General features: G+C 36.5%; 1 protein-coding gene across 3 annotated transcripts in view; it reads right to left on the bottom strand.

The window, feature by feature from the left end:
- PITPNC1 (phosphatidylinositol transfer protein cytoplasmic 1) overlaps window positions 1–21246 on the bottom strand; it is a 440717-nt gene that overhangs the window by 411974 nt on the left and 7497 nt on the right. The window lies entirely within an intron of this gene.

The raw sequence follows: 21246 nt of genomic DNA, 5'->3' as shown, positions 1-21246 counted from the left end.
CATATCAATTAGATCTAATTTTTCTAGGACTTCATTCACCTCTCTGACCTCTTTCTTATTTATTTTTCGGTTTGATTTATCTAGATCTGACAGAGGAATATTTAGATCTCCCACTAGTATGGTTTTACTATCTATTTCCTTCTTGAGCTCTGCCAGTTTCTCCTTTATGAATTTGGGTGCTATGCCACTTGGTGCATACATATTGAGCAGTGTTATTTCCTCATTGTTTATACTGCCTTTAATCAGGATGTAATGACCTTCCCTGTCTTTTTTAATCATATCTATTTTTACTTTGGCTTTGTCAGAAATCATAATAGCCACTCCTGCCTTCTTTTTCTCATTTGACGCCCAAAAGATTTTGCTCAAACCCTGAACCTTAAACTTGACTTCTTTCATTCTTGTAGTCCTATTTATGGGCTGAGGAAAAAAAAAAGACTTTAATCATGGGTGATAATCCTAAGAATATGGTAAATGCTAAAAACACACATGTATATTCACAAATACATGTGTCTATATAAGTATATTCACATACACATATATAATCTCTAAATTTTGAAGAGAAATTCCTTTTAAGAGAAAACAGAGTCAACCACCAAAGTCTTTTGATACTTCCAAAAGGTATCCTCTTGTTTGTTTGTTTTCAAACTCTTACATTTCATCTTTTCCAAGGCAGAAGAGTGATAATGACTAGGCAATAGGGATTAAGTGACTTGCTCAGGACCACACAGCTAGAAAGTGTCTGAGGCTGGAATTTAACCCAACACTTCCCATCTCTATCTAGGCCTGGCTCTCTATTGACTTAGCCACTTAGCTGTCCCTGAAAAGGTATCTTCAGTAATCCCACCAAAGTCTCTATCTTTCCTTTAATCATCAGCTAACTGGCATAAAGAAAAAAAGAACAATGATTTCATATCTTATTCTTATTATTCTGTTTTGATTATTAAAATGGCAATAACACTTTTTTATAATTTTTCATCCAAGATCATAATATTCCAGATACATGACAAACTAAGTAGGTTTTAGGTAGAGTGAGGTCAGAAAACATTCATGACATTCATTTACTGCTTTCCAGAGAAATATAAGTTTTCCAAATAAGTCCTAATAAACAAACTACAGACAACTAGAGACTGCCTTTAGCAAATGTCCCACATTCTGAAAGATGCCACAAAAAGGATTCGGGACACAAATCTTAGCCCTGGAACCTCCCCAACGTCCTGTTCTGAACTGTCAGTCACATGTGAATTTGCCTTCCAACAGCTGTTCCTCCCTGACTCTTCTGCATCAAAAAGTGCATAAAGATCTTAAGCAGTTTTCCAACACAAGACAGGACTAGGGTTTCCCTTCCTCTGTCCATTCCCAAAAAAGATACGACACTTGTCAACAATGGAAAATAGTTCTCAGATTGGAATGGAAATGGAAACAATGATGTTTCCATTTTTCTAAACTTCCTTTCCCTTCCCTATTATAGTGCCAGGGAATGGCTTGCAAAAATGACAAGCTCCCAGCTGTGTGACCCTGGGCAAGTCACTTGACCCCCATTGCCCACCCTTACCACTCTTCCACCTATGAGACAATACACCGAAAGTTAAGGGTTAAAAAAAAAAAAAAAAAAGACAAGCTCCCTATGGAGTTGAGCTAATAGATATTAAGTTGGGTGGACAGAGAATTCTCTCAGTGGATCTTCTTTAGAAGACATATACACTTGGGGCAGCTAGGTGACTCAGTGGATTGAGAGCCAGACTCAGAGACAGGAGGTCCTCATATGGAATCAAAGCTATATGATATTGGGCAAATCACTTAATCCTCATTGCCTAGCCCTCACTGTTCTTCTGCCTTAGAACCAATACACAATATTGATTCTAAATTGGAAGGTAAGCATTAAAAAAAAAAATGAAGACATTATACACTGAGAAGTCACCTCCAAACCACCCTTTTGTGGAGGTGGGAAGCACATTTTTTCTGACTTTTTCAGTGTATCCATCACTTGTGTTGATTATTCCCCCCTCTTTTTCTTGCCTTTAAAAAGTACTATTTATCATATGATTCTCTGGTAGAGATGGAGAAGGAGCTTAGGGGAAACTATGTGATGTTAAAAAAACAAAAGATATCCATAAAAACTTTATTAAAGAAAAAAAGACATAAATGTTAGGAGATCTGGGAAGACATCTCAACCCTGATCTTGGCGATTCATTAACCTAGGTTCAAATCCAGACTCAAAAACTTCCTAGCTATGTGACTCTGGGCAAGTCACTTGACCTTGATTGTCAAGCCCTTAGCACTCTTCTGTCTTAGAATCAATACTTGATGTAGACTCTAAGACAGAAAGTAAGGGTTGTTTTTTTTTAAAATAAAGTATTATGACTTATATTTTAACAATTTTTTAAAACATTAGAAATTAATAAATGTCTTACAAAATGTAGTTTCAGGCAGCTAGGTGGTAAAGCAGATATGGTACTAAGCCTCTACTCAGGAAGATCTGAGTTCAAATGCAACTTTCAGGCCCTTACTAGCTGAGTTGCCCTGGGCAATCACTAAGTCTATTTTCTTCAGTTTCCACACTTGTGAAAGGAGCTGGAGAAGGAAATGGCAAACCACCCCAGTATCTTTATCAAGACAATTGCAAATGAGGTCACCAAGAGTCCACAACTGAATAAGAACAATAATGCTCATTTGTTCCTAATTAGCACATGTCAAGAACATGGGGTGGAAGTAGGAAGGGGTTCTGAATTTCCTAGCTTTTACCTTGACTGGAAATACTTTTTGTAAAAGATATTTCTATAACACATTGATTCGTATTTCTTTCTAAATAAGTAGAAGATACTGAAAGCAGAAGACATTTTCAAGTGAGTCCTATGCCCTGAAAAGTATCTCAGATTTATAGCAGAGAAGTTATCTTTCAGGGTTCTTTGAAGAGGAATGGGGAAGGTTTCCATCAACTAGATGGGAAAAAATTTACATCTTTATTTTTTGCTTACCTTTGGTTAGCTTTGAAAACCTTTGATTTCCTTTGTAATCATACACATTTTATGCATTTTTAAAACATTATTATGAAAAAATGTTCATAGGCTTCACCAGACTGCCAAAACAAAACCAAAAAAGGCTAAAAACTCTGATAAAAAGCAAACTCTTCATTTTACCTGTGAGGAAACTGAAGCTTGGAGAGATTAATTTAACCTCTTGCTCAAGGTAACTTGTCCAAGGTGACATAGGTGGCAAATAGCCAGAATTAGAATTGAATCCTCTGCCTCCAAATTCAGATCTCCTCTTATTCTACACAATTCCTCTGCTTAGACAAACAATACAGTCACAACCCAAAACAGTTTGGAAACGCCTCTGTTAATTTCTTTGGCAGCAATCAGCAGCTTTTTTTTGGTAATATACATTCACTGGTGACAAATGTTCATCCACTAAGGGTGGATATGACTCTTTCTTTTTTTTAAGCAGCCCATAAATCATTTAGAACCAAAGCTGGTGAATAAAGCAGGGATCAAACTGGGAAATGTATTTTTGGTCAAAACAAAGCATGATTATATAGTAACAAGACTGATTTGTATATGTCTGTGCAGCTTGTAAGTAAAATGTCATATGCAAATAGGAGCATCTGGAGAACCTTACTATCTACAGTAAATTCATCTTCCATTTGTACTCTGATGTACACCTTTGGCAAGCATCTGTACACCTTTGGCAAGCATCTGCTAATATTAAAGGATTCAGAGCTGGAAGGTATTATCTAGATCAGCTCCCTCCTTTTAAAGATAAGAAACCTAAGGATCAGAGAACTTAATTGATTTGCCCAAGTTGATAAATAGTAAAGTCAAGATTTGAACCCTCCATTCTGGCTCTAAAGCTAAGTTTTTCTACACTGCATATACAATTGTATTATCCTCAAGTTTATTCTCCTCTTCTCTCACTATTTGTCTCTCTGTTTCCCTCCCTTGTCTTCCCCTGTCCCATGTCTATCTATATGTCTGTCTATCTAGCTATCTGACTGATTTTAACACATTCATGTAAAACACTGTTTCTGTTTTGTCATCCCTCCCCCCATTCAAAGAGGGGAGGAGAAGAAGAGGCCAACAACCAAAACAGGATGAATTCTATTTTAATTTAATTTTTCCAATTAATAAGCACCTGCCCTCCCCTTCTTCCTTCCTCCCACTAGGAAAAAAAACAACAAACAAACCTTGAAATAAATATACATAGTTAAGCAAAACAAATTATAAGATTATGCAGATCCAAAAATGTATGTCTCACTCTGTGTTTCTATCTATTCCATCATCCCTCTATAGCATTCTAAATCATTGGTCCTCTGTAATCATGGTTTATAATTGCATTGATCAGAATTTTTATGTTTTTCAAAATTATTTGTTTTAACAATGTTCTGTCCACCCAGCATCAGTTCAAAATGAGGTTCAAATGGCACCCACTCTGCCTACACATTCCTTATTTGTATGGAATTCTACTTGTATCACTTGGTTATTCAGGATAAGAAATTATGCTCCCAATATTCCCCTTTTCCTGAATATATCCTTACCCCCATTTCCTTTCTTTTAAGGTCATCAGAACATAAAATTACTTCCAGCTCTCCATCTAATTTGACTCCCTTTAAAACATTACAGTCCTTAGAGATATCATCCCCTAATCCCCCATTAGAATACAAATACTTAATCTTTATAAAGTCTTCTGATTGCTCATTAATATTTACATTTTTATATTTCTCTTTATTCCTATATTTGTATTTCAAAGTTTCTACTCACTTCTAATCTTTTTATCAGGAATGTTTGGAACTCTTCGGTGTTTCATTAAATGTTCAATTTTTTTCCCCTGTGGAATTATATTCAGTTTTTCTAGGACTTACTCTTGGTTATAAGCCTATATCTTTTGTCTTTTGGAATACTGCTTCCTATGTTCTCTAGTTCTTTAAAGTGGCAACCATTAAATCTTGTGTGATACTGACTATGTTTACCTGTTACTTTTATTTTCTCTTTTTGGATGCTTGCATTATTTTTTATTTGACCTCTAAATTTTTATTATGACATTCCTGGGAGTTCTCGTTTTGTGTCTTTCTTTTAGGAGGTGATTCATGGATTATTTCTTTTTTTTTACTTTGCCTTCTAGTTCTAAGAGATCTTGGAAGTTTTCTTTCATAGTTTCTTGAAAAATTATACTCAGCCTCTTTTATAGCCTTGGCTTTCAAGTAATATAGTGATACTTAAATTCTCTAGTGATTCTTAAATTCTCTCTCTTTGATCTGTTTTTTAAAGAAGTTTTTAAAATATGAGATACCTTACATTTTCTTATTTTTTTCAATCTTTTGACTTTAATATTTACTGTTGTGTCATGGAGTTATTAACTTGTTTGTTCCATTTAAAAAATTAGGGAGTTTGCTACTTGGCAAAATTTTCTACCTCTTGTGCTAAGACATCTCTTTACTTGTTTCCATAGTTTTATTCCCTTTCTAATGCTTTCTTCTACAAGTCTCATTTCATTTAAATGATCATTTAAACTCATTTTTAAACTCTTGCATCATTTCTTCCAGGAATTCTAACTGATCATATGGCCAAGATGGGTTTTTCTTTGAGCTTTACTTGTAGATGTTTTTTAATTACTCTCCATTTCTAGATTTCTGTCTTGGACATGCTGGATTCTTAACAGTTCGTCTTTTTTATCTATCAGTTTTTCTAGTTGTTTTCTCTGGCCACTATTGGCATTATTTGCCTACCTGGGAGATCTAAGGCCTGAGTCTGTAATTCCACCCATCTAATAGATTCCTATACTACTATCTTAAAGGACAGAATCTGTAATTTCTTCCAGAAGATTCCACACTTGGAATTCTCTAGATGCTTGTGTTCTTAGCCTCCCTTGGAGATAACATGCTACTAGCTTAAGAACTCTGGGTGCTAAGTCTGTATTCCTAGGCTCTTTGGAAGTTTCCTTGCTATTAGTCTGAGTCCAGAACTTTAGCCCATGGTCAGATCTGGGTTCCTCCCCTCTGCTGGCCTAGATCAGAGTCTATGATGCCTGTTCCATAATTCCTGCCCTGGTCACTTGCCTGTAAACCAGATTTGTGATCTTAGGCTGGAAAGATGACCCACTGTAGTTCCTTTTTTAGCTTCCCAATCACTTCGTCGAGTGTTCTTAGAACACTATTCTAGTTGTTTGCCAGGAGCTGGGCTATGCATTTTACTCCATCTTAGCTAGATACATTCTTCAAGTCTATTATTATGTGAAGATATAGTCTATTATAAAGAATCAGATATAAAAGTCTGAAAAAGAAGTTTTCCCTACTCAGGGACACCTTCAACAGACCACTCTCAACAGAAACGAGAATACCGCTATATGGTCAGTAGTTAGTTATTGATTACAACAAGCCTCAGAATACTAAAAGATTTCTTCAATGAAATCCCTATAGCCACTCAAAAGAGATAGGTGTAAAAATCCACACAGGAAAAACTAAATAGATAAAGAATGTCTATTAGTAAGATTGGGGCAGTTAGGTGACACAGTGAATGGAGTGCTAGGCCTGGAGTCAAGAAGATTTGAATTCAAATGTGGCCTCAGACAAACTGTGCAACACTGGACAAGTCTGCTTAACTCTGTGTGTCCCAGTTTTTTGACCTGGAAAAGGAAATGGCTAATTATCTTCACCAAGAAAATTCCAAATGGACTTAGAAAGAGTTGGAAATGACAAAACAACAATATTGATTAAATTATGACATTCGTGGGTAGACAATCAATTTAGTTAGATCAGAAAAAGAAAAAGAGAGATGTTAGGATAGATACTGTGGATGAACATGGATCTGAGTCTAAAATGGAACAGGAAAAGAAGAGGACTACTTTTTTTGGAGGTTTATAAAGTAATCTACCCCCCATCACCAAAGTCCATTTCTTAAGACTAATTTAGTTAATTAATGTTAGTGATGTTATATGACTTTCAATCAAATAGTCACAAAAGAGAGTCAGAATGGTTGATGAGACAAAAGACATAAATGAAGTATTTAAGAAGTCTTCTACCTACTATAAACAATCTACCCACAAAATATGGCATAAAAGACCTCTTAACCATCCAAGACATGTTTGGTGGGGAAAAAAAGAAGGTCTGGTCATACAACAAGAATAAAGTATAACAGTTATTCACCCCACAAAATATAAAAAGATTCAAAGGAAGCACTCCAGCACATTGGACCGATGAACTCTGGGAGACTTATGGGAGACAAAAATCATACAGGTTGAGAATGCCTGGATAGATTGTGATCTCTCTTTGTAGAGGTAGTAGCCACAATGATGAGGTCATAAGCACTGAAATAGCTTGTAAACTGTCTCTGAAGGCGATTCCAAAAAAGATTATGAGCAACAGCAGCTCTCAAGGTGACTGTTTCAAAGGACAACAGTGGCTTGGATAGATGAGGTTTTTGTATGTTTATTAAAATAGCCCCATTACTTTACCATCTGACCACATATCTCTACACTAAAAAGGATAAGTTTCCCTAAGTGCAGGAAGAGCTTTAAAGTTTTAAGATGTCATCTGAATGTGATTAGGACAAAGTTCTGGTTAAAAATAGGCAGTATTTACAAAGATGCAGGTGTTGAACTGAATTCAATACATTCTACAAACATGTTCCCTGTTTGATAGTGTCTTTTAAAGTCAATGTTCTTTAGTGCCCTAAATAGGACCAATCTTTTCAAAAAAGGAAAGAGACCTCTCTCTGATATATAAACCAATAGTAGCTGCTTTCAGAGAGGAAAGTGACTTGCTCACTCAAGAAAACACAACTAGTTAAGTTGCTTAGACTGTGTCCCTTTGGTCAGTCAGTGGTATGATAAAAGGCAGAGGGAGGGAGGCAGACCTCTAGCCTAGAACCCAGAACTCCTGGTGCCAGAAAATTCATTTATAGCTACCTCCCTCTGGGTCTCAGTTTCTTCCTCTGAACAACAAGGACAGTAGGACAAATCCTGCAAGGGCTTTTCCAGTTCTATAATTCTAAATATTATGAGTGTAATTGAAATGAATAACAGAAATGGATGCCCTCAAACACAGTTTAAAAACAGAATTCATCTCTTCTGTAACTTCCTGGGACAATGAGTGTTCCATGACACATAAGCCTGATAGTCTTTTAAAAGTATATAATGGCAAGTTTCCTGAAAGGTCAGGTTCAACCAAGGTTTTCTGACTTTAGACAATGTGACTAGATAAGCTCAAGTGAGCCAGGGCAACTGACTCACTCTTCACTTGGGAGGCAGAAAGATGGCAGAAGTTCAGAGAAACAGCATTCACAATACCAATGCCAGCTTTCTAGGCACCTTTGAAATCCCCTTTAGGAAAATTTGAGCATGACACTTTAAAAATGAATAAATTTAGAAATATGTTTAACTATACCTTAAAAATAAAAACAATCATTGTTGTTCTGATGTTCAGTCGCGTCTGACTCTTCTTTTCATGATCCCCTGGTACTCTTATCTTCCACTATCTCTTAAAGCATGTCCACATTTATGTTTATTGTTTCCATGACACTATACAACTCATTCTCTGTCATCCCAATATATACATGATTAGAAATATTTTTAGAAAAAGAGGACGAACTATGCTAGGTACTTTTAACATGAGATCTCTGGACCCTTTAAGAATCCATTGATAGTTTGGGGGGAATTATTGCAAGAACTTGGATGGAAAAACATTGTATATTTTTCACTAATCTGTGGTTTCATATGCATTTAAAAATATTACTCTGAGAAGGGTCTGTGACCCAGAAAAGATCAACAACCCCTGGACTAGTATTATCAACATTAACAACATAAGAATATAGTGCCGCATTCTCTGGTTAATACTAGAAAAGTCTGTTTCCTCTGTTAAATCAAAATAATCAGCAAAACTAAAAAGAGAATTAACTCAGAAATTAGATTATGGAAAATGTCTCTCTTACAGTCTGAGTCACATTTTCTTATATATGAATATAACGGATGTGAGCAGACAAGAATTCCACAATGTTTATCTTCTGGAACCTCAGAAGAACTCAGCCCCTCCTATTTCCTAGGGAGGGGATAAGTGGAGAACAACTGGGAAGAGAGAGACCAAGATACTAAGAGGTAGAGCCTAAGGGCCAGCTCCAGTGAAGCAACTGCCCTCACCTAGCAGGAGACCCCAGTGGAGAGAATGTCGAGATGTTAGAACAAAGCTAAAAGGATTCCATTTTGAACTTATGTAAATTGACTATAGCCCAAGGTGTGGGGGAGTCAGCAGGAGCCAGAGGGTCAATTGATAACTTTCAGTGTAAAAATTTATACCTCCGAGGCTGCAACCCAAGACTAGATTTATTATTTTGTTGATTGTCTAGACTTAAGAAAGTGTTAATAATGCAGATTAAACTTTAAAGTATGTCTCCAGAGTCCAGAGATCAGGTGGTTAAACATTTACCAGTGTGCCCCAGGCTGTAGCCCTCCCAAGTAACAGAGAGTAACAGAAAGCAAAACATGTGACTCTTTTTTTTATAAACCCTTATTTGGGTCTTATAATGGATACAGAGTATTGGTTCCAAAGCAGAAGATAATAAGGGCTAGGAAATTGGGGTTAAGTGACTTGCCCAGGGTCACACAGCTAGGAAAAATATAAGTGACTCTTTACTTTCTCATCTCTCATTTTCCTCTCATCTTTCTATTCACTCAGGAGAGCTCTGATCCTTGTATCCTAAATCGTCAGTTCCTTAAATTTGCTTTGCTTTCTACTCCCAGTTTTTAAGCAATTTTCTCTCTCAGATAATGTGATCATTCATGGCATTGCTGATTTGAACGTTCTTGGGGCAAATGCAGCTAAGAGAGGTCATAAATGATAAAGTATAAAGGACAGTGGAACAGGAAATGTTATACTCACAGAAGTACATATACAGAATATTTATACATATAATACACACACACACACACACACACACAGTATATACACAAGCATATATCCAATCCAGTAAACATTTATTAAATGCCTACTATGTGCCAGGCACTGGGTTAAATGTTGAAAATACAATTAAAAAAGAAAAACAGTTATTGCTGTTTTCACAATGTAATTTGGTGATAAATAACATTTTTTAAAAAGAAAAAAGGAGGCAGTTAGGTGGCTCAATGAATTGAGAGCCAGACCTAGAGACAGTTGGACCTGGGTTCAAATATGACCTCGTATACTTCCTAGATGTGTAACCCTGGGCAAGTCACTTAATCCTAATTGCCTAGCCCTTACTTGCTCTTCTGCCTTGTAACCAATACACAGTATTAATGGAAAATAAAAATTTTTAAAAATAATAAAATTAAATAAAAAAGAGAAAGTCTCCTGCCCTAAAAGAACCTACAATCTAATGGAGGGTGGGGGTGGGGGTGGAGTTGTATGGAGTGGAAATTGAGGGGAACTTGGAAATTGCAAAGTTCACCCTCTTTTACCACTTATTTAAAAATATATGACCGTGGAAATCAAACATTTAAAATACAATGCTTTAGAGAGAGAGAGAGAGAGAGAAAGAGAGAGAGAGAGAGAGAGAGAGAGAGAGAGAGAGAGAGAGAGAGATGGGGAAAAGGGTATTGTCTCAGGTCAAAGACCCAAGGCGGATGCCCCCAAGGCATTACAGAAAAAATGCCCCAAAATTCACAGAAAAATCCCTTACTTTATAGTAGAATCCTGATGTAATCAAATCTCCCAGAAATCAGAGAATAGTTTCACAATGGATACATTCAAGCAAATCAATATTTTAAAGAAATGACCAGGAAGTTGGAGACAGATACAATGAGGGGAGCAGTTCGACTAGATAATCTAGGAGAGGCTGATGAGAGAATCATTCTAACTTCCAGTTAGTAGCTTCAGTAATCCAGATACAAAGATACAATAGGAGAGTCTTCTAAGATAAAATAGGCTACTCAGGATTGGTACTTAAGATTTGGTCAAAACTATAAAACTTTTGTAAGAATAGGGGTGGAGGAACACCAACCTTTAGATATCAATAACTTGAGAATAACACACCAATTTCTCACTCCACACAGTCAAGAGGACCTGGGTTCAAATTTGACTTCAGACACTTCCAAGCTATGTGATCCTAGGCAAATCACTTAACCCCATTACCTCATCCTTGCTGCTCTTCTGTCTTAGAACTGATACTAAGACAGAAGGAAAAGGTTTTAAAAATCGAACGAGGGAGACCAAACACAAAAGAAGGCAAGAAGGGGAGGAAGTAGAGCAGGAGATACCTCATGAAGGAACATCTTGTTCCAAGGAGTTGAAACCAGTTAAAATTGCAGATAGAGTAGAGTAAGCAAGAGTCTAGATTCTGTCCTCTATAAAGGAAGGCATTGGGAGGAGTTTGGTAACCTCAAATCCTCAGTCATTGGAGAAAGGAGGCAGAGAGAGGTGGATGTCAATCAAGGCTTGAGTTAGAAGCATGGTGATAAATTTAGAAGTGATAAACAAGATGCCCTATGGAACTGGAACTAGACAGTCTGGTTTAGTTAATAAAGGAAGAGGAAATTCTCAACTAGTTGGTACTTAACCTAGGGTTCATGAACATTTTTTTTTAATTTCATAACTGCATTTCAATACTTGGATTCCTTTCCTACATATTTTATTTTATCCATTTAAAAACATTATTTTGAGAAGTCCATAGACATCATAAGGCTGCCCAAGGGATCCAAGATCCAAAAAAGATTAAGACTCTCCCGTCTAAATGCTGGAAACTTCCCAGTTGGAAAATCAAGATGAACAAAGTTGTTTATATTGATTCATAGGTTTATAGCTTCCCAAAAGCAAGGAAGATTAAAAAGAATCCTAATCCACATCTAGATGTAAATGAGTTAGTAAGCAATCCTGAGCAGGTGGGAGTTAGACACTATGTTGAAGGCTTTACAAATATTATCTCATTTGGTCCTTATAACAGCTCAGGGAAGTTAACTGCTATTGTTTATCCATTTTGCAGTTGAGGAAACTGAGGCACCTAGAGTTAAGAAGACTCCTTTTCTTGGGTTAAAATCTGGTCCTGGGAGACCCTGGGCAAGTCATTTAACCCTCTTTGTCTCAGTTTCCTCACCTTTAAAATGAGCTAGAGTAGGAAATGGCAAGCCTCTTTAATATCTTTACCAAGAAAACCCCCACTGAGGTCACAAATGAAAAGGTTGGACACAACTAAAAAAAAAAAAAAACTGATGACAAAACTAAGGCAGACAGAGGTAGACACTAGTTCAGTGTCTGAGGCCAAATGTGAACTCAGACCAGATGCTCTATCCTACAGTGGCATTCCCAAGGGAGGAAAATGACAGGAGTCACCCCTCTAGGGTTAGAACTGAGAAAGCATGTCCCACCCACACAAAGGTGGAGGCCAATCAAAAAGGAATAACTTAATTGTGCTCATCAGGCAATCATCTTCTTCCCTGTACCACTGTTACATTGCTGAATCTCTATAAAAACATACATTTACCTACAATGATTCCTCAGATTTTAAGCATCTGGCCCTAATCCAAGGAACATTATGATCAGACCTGCATAGTAAATAAGGAATTCTTGGAAGGTTAGCTGCCCACAGGTTGCTTAGACATAGGTTGTCATCAAATTAATGCTTGATCAGCCTCATTTATCTGAATGATTCAGGCTTGGGAAGGGCTGCAGTGGGAAGGGATTAAAATAATCTCCCAATAATAATGAAAAGAACACAAGAGGAATTAAGAGATTATGGCTGTTCCTTTGCTCAGCAATAAGAACACCAGGTCATGATTCACCCAATTTTGAAATGAAAAAGAGAAAATGTGAAAGGGAAGAGGAGTCATTTTATGTTACCATGTTCATATGTTAGTCACCAATTTGGAGATGAGATTCTACTTCCTGCCTAGGTCAAAGAGCGGAGGGAGAAAAGAGACTGATTTAAGAAAAGGCCTCTTTAGTCAAGACTGCAGGGAAAAAGTAGGATGACTCACATCAGTACTTGATTTCAAAATCTTAATAAGCTTTAGATTTAGTATTTGTAGGTCAATAAAGAGCATTTTTATAACAAAGATAACTCAATCAAGCAAAGTGCTTGCTTCCACTTATTCCTAGGGCCTTGGCTATTTTGAACATCTCTGAAAAAGGTAGCCCTTCTATTTGTCAAGACCAATCCTTCTACACTGGTGCCAAGGCCAGTCTCAGAATTTCAAGTAGTATAATTAAGTGAAGTGGAAAAAACTGTGCTATTTTGAAGGTAAGAGATTTTGGGGTTGAAGAAATAGGTGGGCAAATTCTTGCCTGGGACTATAATCCTAAATTCAGTTCCTCAAAACTATTCCTATTGTTTGAGGTTTCTTCCCTTCTACTTTTTTTTTTTTTTTTTAAATATTTATTTATTTATTTATTTATTTTTAAACCCTTAACTTCTGTGCATTGACTTATAGGTGGAAGATTGGTAAGGGTAGGCAATGGGGGTCAAGTGACTTGCCCAGGGTCACACAGCTGGGAAGTGTCTGAGGCCGGATTTGAACCTAGGACCTCCCGTCTCTAGGCCTGGCTCTCAATCCACTGAGCTACCCAGCTGCCCCCTCCCTTCTACTTTTAAATCTATAGATTCTCAAAAAACTCAATTTTCCCCCCAACAATAGCAGGAAGGTACAGAAAGAGAACTTCCAATTAGCAGTCTTTTAGCAGGCAATTAAAAAATGTTTTATATAGACATTTATGAGAGTTTACCAAGGACAAGACACTGTGATAGGTCCTGGTAATACAAAGATAGAAATAAACCCTCTTCTCAAAAAGATTACAATCTAATGTACTAGGAGGGATAAATAACTGACACAAGGAGAACAAGATAAATTAAAAGAAAGGGTCCAGGAAAAGTAATATGAAAAATGTGATGAGAGAGAGAGATCACTTTTACCCAAGGAGAATCAGGGAAGAATTAATAGAAATTGGGTTCACTCTTGAAGGAAAAGAAGAACATCAACAGAAAGAGTTCATTGGAGGGGAAGGTAGAGATCATTCCAGGAAATAGGAATTATGTGAAAGAGATGAAATGGAAGACAGCAGGACAAGAATTGGGGAAGATGGGGAATTCAGTTGGCCATTATATAGAGTTTTTGACAGGGAATATAATATATGGTATAACTGAACAGATAAGTATTGAAGACCTTGAATTCTAGGATCAGAAGTTTTTATTTTATTTAAATTTCCCCGGAAAGACTTACACGAACTGATGCAAAGTGAAGTGAGCAGAACCAAGAGAATGTTGTATATGGTAACAAAAATAATGTATGATTTAATGTGAATGACTTAAATATTATCAGCAAGGCAAGAATTCAGTACAAGTCCAAGGGATTCAGGACAAAAAAGCTATCCACTGCCATAGAAGGAATAGATGGAGTCTGAAGGCAGACTCCATGAATTTTTCTCTAGTGTAAGTGATATGTTATACAATGATAAATAGGGAAATATGTCTTATATGACAATATATGTATAACCTATATAATATTACCTGACTTCTTGGGGAGGAGAAAAAGGGGAAAAAAGAATGAAACATAAATTTTTAGCCATAGCTAATTTGAAAATTTATTTCTATAATTAATTACATATTTATTACAAACTATATATATTATATTATTATGTTACATATACAAAAAATAAATATCTACTTTTTTTTTAAGTAACAAAGAAAGACCAAAAGTTTTTGAGTAGCAAGCCATGATCATAAAGCATTAGGAAGACAGTTAGCATATGAAAGAGGATGGGCAGCTGGGTGGTCCAATAGATAGAGACCCAGGCCTATAGAAGGGAGGTCCTGGGTTCAAATCTAACCTCAGACATTTCCTAGCTGGGTAACCCTGGGCAAATGGGATCATGAGGAGGCAGACAGGACTGAACAATAATTGACATTAATATGTTTAAACATTTACTAAGAATTTGGCATAAATGATCTCATTTGAGCCTCAACCACCTTATAAAACAGGCACTTTAAGAATTATTATTCTCATTTCACAGATTAGAAAAGAGATCAGGTTCAGGCCCCCTCCTATAGATACTTCTAGTATCTTTGAACTTAAGTGAGATTTAAAAAAAACAATAAGTGAAATAGGTAATATATGTTCATGATGAGTTCAGTTTTAGAAAGTGCTGAACACTCAAAAAGATCCAGCAAGCAGTGGAAAATATAGGACTGGAGCTCTGGGGAGATGTTAGTGATAGAAATATAGATCAGAGACAGAGGTGATAATTGAAACAATTAGAAAAGATGAAGTTACTGAGGGTAAGAGTATACAGAAAAAAGAGTTTCCAGGATGGAACCTGGGAGACAGTTTATATTATGCAAAACAGTGTAATAAATGAAGCTAAAAGTCACTTTTTTTCTAATCAACCAACACTTCTAATTTTCATATTTACAGCATACATCAGGATTCATCTTCCCAGGCAATTCACAAAAACTACCTACTGTGATGGCTACATGGTTTCTGATCTTCAACATCAATGTAGTGAAAGCTATTGACAGACTCTGATCTTCAGGGCTTTTTAATTTTTTTGTTTCTTTCCAAACTGGCTAAAGTTGTCGAGCTAGAAAACCTAGATTTAAGAGCCTGATGTTCATCAATTGTATATCAACACCCTAGGCCTTTGGTTGGCTTTGCCCAAACCCCAAACAACTTTTAAGTCAATTTCTCAAATCAGCTGAAGCACACATAAAACTTTCTGCAAAAACTGAAAACAAGGATAAGCCCACACAGGTCAGATAAGGGCACCTCTGACCTAGCTCAGGCATTGAAAGCAGTGAACCTGGATGTACTTTTCCACTCAAGGAAAATGGTATTCACTCCCCAACAAAAAAAAAGCCTTTGGGGCCTTGTCCCTAAGCACACTTTCCAAGCTATAAAAACACGAAATGAACCCCCACCACTAGACAGACATACACACACACTACCAGGGTAAGCATAACTAGGTTCAGGGCTGTTAACATGCTAGATTTTTCAAAGTTGCTTTAAAAGAACAGAATTTCCTACAAAAAGGAAAGAAATTCATTCAGAAATGAACACTCTCCTTTTTTGTTGCATTTAAGTGATACAAACACAATCCAAAAATAGTTTATAAATTGATTCCTAAGAGCCCTCGGAGCTTACAACACGACTTTGTAAGGAAAAACAGATAAACAATAACTAATTATTTTCTAATTTTAATTACTGTTTTAGTAAGAACAATTTTATTAAAAGGGCACAGCATACATCTAACGTGATAGACATTCACAATCAAATCATGAAGGGAAAATGTTTTGTCCTTCATATTCAAAGAAAGGTCCTAATGACCTTCCATCAATAAAGGATGCATTTCTAGTTGTTGTTTTTTTCTATTAAGGGTAGCCATATTTCCACTGATCCATCAACAGAACGTTCTTTGTGACCACATAAAGGTCATCCCTCTGGGTCTGTTTCTTTATCTCTAAAATGAAATATTTATACTATATTTTTAAGTTTCCTTCCAACTTGAGTATCCTATGATTCTTATGATTTTTCATGGCCAAAATTATGTATTTGAGAGAAGGCTGACAATAGTTAGGGACATAGTCTGTGGTCCACAGATTTGACAGAATGGAACTAGATCGAATAAGCAATAAAAACCATTGAGAACTGCTACTTATTAAGGCAAAGCAAAAGGTCATCTGGGAATGCAGCTCTCCCATGAACCACAACCATAAAAAGGATAGCCAGCATTTATAAAGCACTATAAAATTTGCACACTGCTTTTATATATATTGTCTCATTTGCTTCTCACATCAAACCTGGGAGGTAGGTGCTATTAATCCCACTTTACAGATGAAGAAACTGAGGCAGACAGCAATGAGTGACTTGTCCAGATTTATACACCTAGTAAATATTTCAGGCAGGATTCAAACACAGGTCTTCCTGATTCCAAATCAGGCACTATAGCAAGGTCACCAGATAGATTAATAATAATAAAATTTCAAAGATCAAAGAGAAATACCAGTAAACTCCTCCAGTCAGCCTATGACTGCACAAGAAGAAAGCCAGAAACTTGTAACTCAGGGACCACACCAAGATCAAAAGCTAGTGCAATTTCCAGTAAGTGGGGTCTAAAGCCATCAGAAAGTGAGGCTACACATGTGGCAAAGAGAAACTCAAAAGTCCTGGCCCTGATTTCTTTGTAGAGCTCTTTTGAAGCTCCCTCCAGGTATAGCTGTCTACCAGGTAAGCTGCTTTGCTAGGCTCTAAGGCAGGGGTCTTTCTGCAGCAGCCATAAAGTCAATTTTTTTTCAGGCGCTGTTACAGGAGTGCGCACTGTGAGCACTGTACGGCTCTCATGAAATTACATTTTAGAAAATGTGGCGTTTATGGCTCTCACAGCCAAAGAGGTTGCCGACCCCTGCTCTAAGGGTTTAAGTTGTTCCTTGAGTCCAGAGTCTATCATAATACGCAATGCTGCTTGAAGCTTCCACCTTGGGTGACATCTGTATCTGTCTTCAAGTATGTGTCTCCACTTCCTTCTGGATGTACTACCTCTTACTAAAAAATAACCCTGTAGCTCTAATAGCAATAAGCACTAGAGGTTGGTCTAGGGGTGTGGGATGGAGGTCTTTTAGAAGGTGAAGGGGAAAGGGAAGGAAATACCCTCCTCTCATTCCTTTCCCATCCCTGGTTTAGGTGCAGGGGTCTCACAAAACTGCCTCCAACTCCCAAACTGAAACTCTTCTACTGAATGAATTGCTTTTTATTGCTTCTTTCAAATTGGCTTTAAAGGACAGAATCCTAATGGGCCCCAGACTAATTGTTTCAACCAATCACATATTTCCTGTGTGGTACCTTCATCTGATGGCCAAAGCCCTATAAACCTCTCAAATTGATTAAGATCTTGTTGTGCGATTGTATGAAAATTCCTTAATGCTTACTTTACACTTTGTGATTATATTCTACCACTTTAATCTGAGATGGGAATTATAATGGGAAAAAAATCTTTGCATCAAATTTTTCTAATAGAAGTCTGATATGCAAGATATAAAAGTTCCTTGAAAGCCTTAACTGTCTTTTGCAACTCTTTTCATATCCCCAGTGCTTAGCATAGTGCCTGGCAAGCATCAGATGCTTAGTAAATGTTTATCAATTGATTGATACAAATATATAAGAACTGGAACCATTGCCTAATAAACAAATGGTCAAAGGTTATAACCAAGAAGTATTCAAAAGAAAAGTAAGCTAGTCATAATGATAGAAAAAAGTTCCAAATAACTAATAACAAGAAAACTACAAATTAAGATCCCTGTGAGATTTCACCTACTACAACCCATAAGATTGTAAAATATAACGAAAAAGAAAAATGATAATGTTTTGGGAGGCCGAGAAGACAAGCGCACTAATGTACTGTTGGGGGACCTGTGGTTTGCTATAACTGTTCTAGAAAGCAATTTGGAACTATATCCAAAAGTGATCCCATAAGAAAATTAGGGGTAGGTTCTCTAAAGAATTCAAACACAGACTAACAGGGACCATATTTACAAAAATATTTATAAAAGCCCTTTCTGGTGTATCAAAGTACTAGAAATTAAGGAAGTGACGATTAATTGGAGAATGGGTGAAAAAATTATGACATATGAATGTCATGGGATAATACTGACACAAGAAATGGCAAAAGAAACTGATTCAAAGAATCCTGGGAAGATTTGCACGTTCTGATAAAAGTGAAATGTGCAGAACCAGAAGGATTTATGATAAATTTTATACAATGAATACAACCCAAAAAGGAAAACAACTGTGAAAAAACTTAAGAATTATGGAGAATACAACGATATATCAGGATTTCAAAAGACTGATGATGAAGCAGTATTCCTATCTGAATTAAAGATACAGAATAAGACGGTGATGGCAAACCTATGACACGTGTGTCAGCACCGACACACGTAGCCATTTTCAATGACACACGACCGCATACAGAGAAGTACGGGGCCACATGACAAGGATGAAACATTTGTTGTAGTGTAGTGTAGACACTCTGTGCACTATAGATGACAATTCTACCTATATTAATTTACCTATTTTGGTTTATTAAATACAGTTATATATTATAATTATACATTTTTGTTATTTAAACTATAAATATCACAAAATTATGTTTTTTTTTTCTCGAAGTGTAACACCACCTGATTTATGCTTGTTTTTTTTGGCAAATTTTGACACACCAAGTTCAAAAGGTTGCCCATCACTGGAATAGGACATACATATTCAGATGACCAATGTGTGAATTTGTTTTGCTTGACCACATAGGCATACCTCAGAGATATTCCCCATTTGGTTTTAGACCATTACAATAAAAGGAATCATGAATTTTTTTGGTTTTCCAGTGCATCTGAAAGTTATGTTGACACTGTACTGTAGACAATTAAGTGTACAATAGTATTATATCTAAAAAAGCAATGTATATATCTTAAATAAAAATACTTTATTGCAAAAAAATGCTAATCATCTGAACTTTTAGCAAATTAAAAGCTTTTTGCTGGTGGAGAGTCCTGCCTCAATGTTGATGGCTACTGACAAATCAGGCTGGTAGCTGCTGAAAGTCAGTGTCAGGGTGGCTGTGACAATTTCTTAAAATAAGAAAACAACCAAGTTTGCACATGGATTAATTCTTCCTTTTACTTGAATACTTAGAGGTCACTGTAGGGTTGTTAATTGGCTTAATTTCAATTTTGTTTATCAATTAAGAATTCGAGATGGGGCAGCTGGATAGCTCAGTGGAGTGAGAGCCAGGCCTAGAGACGAAAGGTCCTAGGTTCAAACCCGGCCTCAGCCACTTCCCAGCTGTGTGACCCTGGGCAAAGTCATTTGACCCCCATTGCCCACCCTTACCACTCTTCCACCTATGAGACAATACACCGAAAGTACAAGGGTTTAAAAAAAAAAAAAAAAGAATTCGAGAGGCTGAGCTGGAGGAACAGCTGGCTGGTGGAGCAGTCAGAATATATATGACATTTATCAGTTAAGTGTGCTTAGTGGGCTTAGTTCATGGAGCCCAAAACAATTACAATAGTAATATCAAAGATTACTGATCACAGATTGCCATAATAGATACAATAATAATGAAAAAGTATGAAATATTATGAGAACTTACCAAAATGTGACACAAAGACACACATTTAAGAACATGCTACTGGAAAAATTGTATTGATGGACTTGCTAGATAAGGGTTGCCACAAAACTTCAATTTGCACAAAAATGTGATTTGTGTAAAGTGCAAGAAAGTAAAGCACAAAGAAATCATGTATGTCTGTAGTTATCTGTTACAAGAGAGGGTAAAAGAAAAGGGGGAATATGATGGTAGTGAGAATAATGTTTTTTTTAAAAGGGTAGAAAAGAGCATCCGTGAAATGTTTTAAAAATACACCAAAGAGAACAGAACACAATTCTGAGGGAAATGAAGACAAGCAGGGCAATTATGCTAAATTAAATTTATACTTAGCAAAATAAGCTGTGCATGACAGAGCCACTGTTCTATATATCTTTTTTCTGCTCTTTATATATGGAAATGTTGATAGTTGTTAAAAATGTAATAAGAAAGCTTAATTAAAATTGCATATTGCAGTAAAATAGTCAATAAACATTTTTAAAGGGCCTATAATGTGCCAAGTACTTTGCTAAGTGCTGAAGATACAAAGACAAAGACAAAAATATAATCCCTCCTCTGAAAGTTTACGATCTAGATGGCATGCAAACAATTATGTACAGAAAAGCTATATAAAGGAAAAATTGGAAAGCATATAGGAGGCATTAGAAATGGTGGCAGGGGCAACTAGGTGGCTCAGTGGATACAGAGCCAAGAGGTCCTGGGCTCAAATCTGATCTCGGACACTTCCTAGCTGTGTGATCCTGGGCAAGACTCTTAACCCCCATTGCCTAGCCCCTACAGCTCTTATACCTCAGAACAATACGCAAGTATTGATTCTAAATTGGATGGTAAGATTTAAAAAAAAAGAATGAAGGGGGAATTAGAAAAAGATTCCTGTAGACAGTGGAATTTTAGAGATCATATCCCCCTAATTATAATTTAAGCTTCCCAAAGGCAGAAACAGGTATGTTTTTATCTCTTGGATATCCCTAAAAAATAGTAGATGCTTAACAAATGTTTGTTTAATTAAATTAAGCTTCTATCCTTTATATTCAGTAGTATTACATTTTGCAGAGCAGCAGTGGATAGAGTGCCTGTAGTCAAATAGATTCATGCTCCTGAGTTCAAATCTAGCCTTAGACATGAACCCTGGACAAGCCACTTAATCCTGTTTG

The sequence above is a fragment of the Gracilinanus agilis genome, chromosome 4 (genome assembly GCF_016433145.1).
Source record: "Gracilinanus agilis isolate LMUSP501 chromosome 4, AgileGrace, whole genome shotgun sequence".
Classification (NCBI taxonomy): Eukaryota; Metazoa; Chordata; class Mammalia; order Didelphimorphia; family Didelphidae; genus Gracilinanus; species Gracilinanus agilis.
This window is presented reverse-complemented; position numbering and strand designations above follow the sequence as displayed.